The sequence below is a fragment of the Octopus bimaculoides genome, chromosome 6 (assembly GCF_001194135.2).
Source record: "Octopus bimaculoides isolate UCB-OBI-ISO-001 chromosome 6, ASM119413v2, whole genome shotgun sequence".
In the NCBI taxonomy this organism is placed as follows: Eukaryota; Metazoa; Mollusca; class Cephalopoda; order Octopoda; family Octopodidae; genus Octopus; species Octopus bimaculoides.
In genome coordinates this window covers 75,396,736-75,398,743 of record NC_068986.1, presented here as the reverse complement: position 1 = coordinate 75,398,743, position 2,008 = coordinate 75,396,736, and positions in this window count along the sequence as shown.

Sequence of the window (2,008 nt, the reverse complement as noted above, 5' to 3'; positions counted from 1 at the left end):
ATTTTTGTTGCTGAGGTCAAACCTTGCCTTTGTTAATAACTTTTTCAAGTTTTTAGGTTGTCTCTTACTGAGAGTTATATTTGATCTGTAATGATATTTTTCAATTCCTTACTTTGTGCAAGGATCGGTAAGTTCGCTTTGGCGATATTAAAGATGTTCTGGTGGCATGGATTTTGTGTCACTATAAATGGAATGATCTTTTCCTGTTTGTCTTTTCTTTGCGGTTTCCTCAGTTGTTGTATGGGTATTTTCGAAGCCCGCTGAATACCATTTTCTATGAGTCGTGATGGGTACTTTTGCTTCAGCAGAAATTCTTCCTTTCCTTCCTCACGATAGCCATACTTTCTCCCTTTCTTTATTAGTAACGTTATTATAGATACGTTACTCTTTACCCCTCCACTCCATAGCTTAAGATACAATTTTTGTTACCAGCGCATAAGTTTTTTCGTGCGCAAGCTTAAATGCGTGTGTATGTATATATGTATAAATTTGTATTCATGTATATGTTTGTGCCTTGCAAATATATACCTATATACGCAGGTTGTCTGTGCGTATGCATCTGTGTATTTTGACGTATATATATATATATATATATATATATATATATATGTTGTGGATAGCCTAGTATGCGTATATGCTATTGTAATTTTATTTTATTTTGAATGCAGCGTATATTTTATTTTATTTTATTTGATTTTGATGTGTTAATTCGAATATAATTAATTATTTACAATATATATTTTAAGCCCATTTTTCTATTTAAGGTTTTCTTCGATATTTTCAAAAAAATAGGATGAATCTATATTAAATTCATTTGTTTTGTTCATTACGCATCCATAACCGTTATTTGAAACAACCAATCAAGCAGATCCATGTGTTTAAAATTTTATATTACTTTTGATTGCATTGTTATTCCTTTCCCATTTCTAACAAAACTGTCCGATGAACGGGAACGTGAAACTCAGAGTAACAGTCTTTTGTTATATTTCTGCTGCTTTTAAATAAAGTATATATATATATATATATACATATAAGTATCGTTCAAACAGAATTAAGATGGATACATTAAAATAAGCATACATATTGTATTATATATCATTTTAGTGAATATGGACGTAAGCTTCTATGGAAGGTGTGTGTGTGTGTGTATGTGTGTGAGTGAGTGTGTATATACATGTACACATACACACATATATATACACATACATACGTAGATACATACATACATACATACATACATTCATTTATACATACAAGGTCGTTTCATCTGTTGCGTAGGGCTTTTGGGATGCAAAATGCATTGTGTTTATGGACTATTTTCAAAAGGGTCACACCATCAATGGGGAGTGTTATGCCAAATTTCTGAGGTGGTTACGAAAGGCTATCAAGACCAAACACCCAAGAAAACTGACGAAAGAGGTCTGTTTTTCATCAGGACAATGCTCTAGTACACGAGCCCTTAATTTCAGTGCCTATTGTACGTCACTGTAGCTTTGAATTGCTTCATCACCATCCTTATTCTTCCGGTTTGGCCATATCTGATTATCATCTGTTCCCCAACGTGAAAAACACTTGATTGGGAAGCAGTATCGCAATGGAGATAACGTCATATCGGCTGTTGAATTTTTTAGACTAACCGGATGAAAGATTCTTTACCAATGGAATTCAAGCACAGCAAAAATGATAGAAGGCGTGTGTGGGTCGCAAGCGGACAATGTCGACAAGTAAACCTCATTTGGTTACAATCACTGAGAGTATCTTGGTCAGCCTATGAACATTTCAGCCGTCCCTCGTATATACAAACGCTACTCTTTTATCAACAAATGTCCAAGTTGCAAAAAGTTCTAAAATACATTTTCACACACACATGTACTCATATAGAGATACACACATATATACATACATACACACATACGTTCAATACATACTACACACATATACATACACACACACATATATATACATATAATTATATGTACATATACATATATATATACACTTATATATA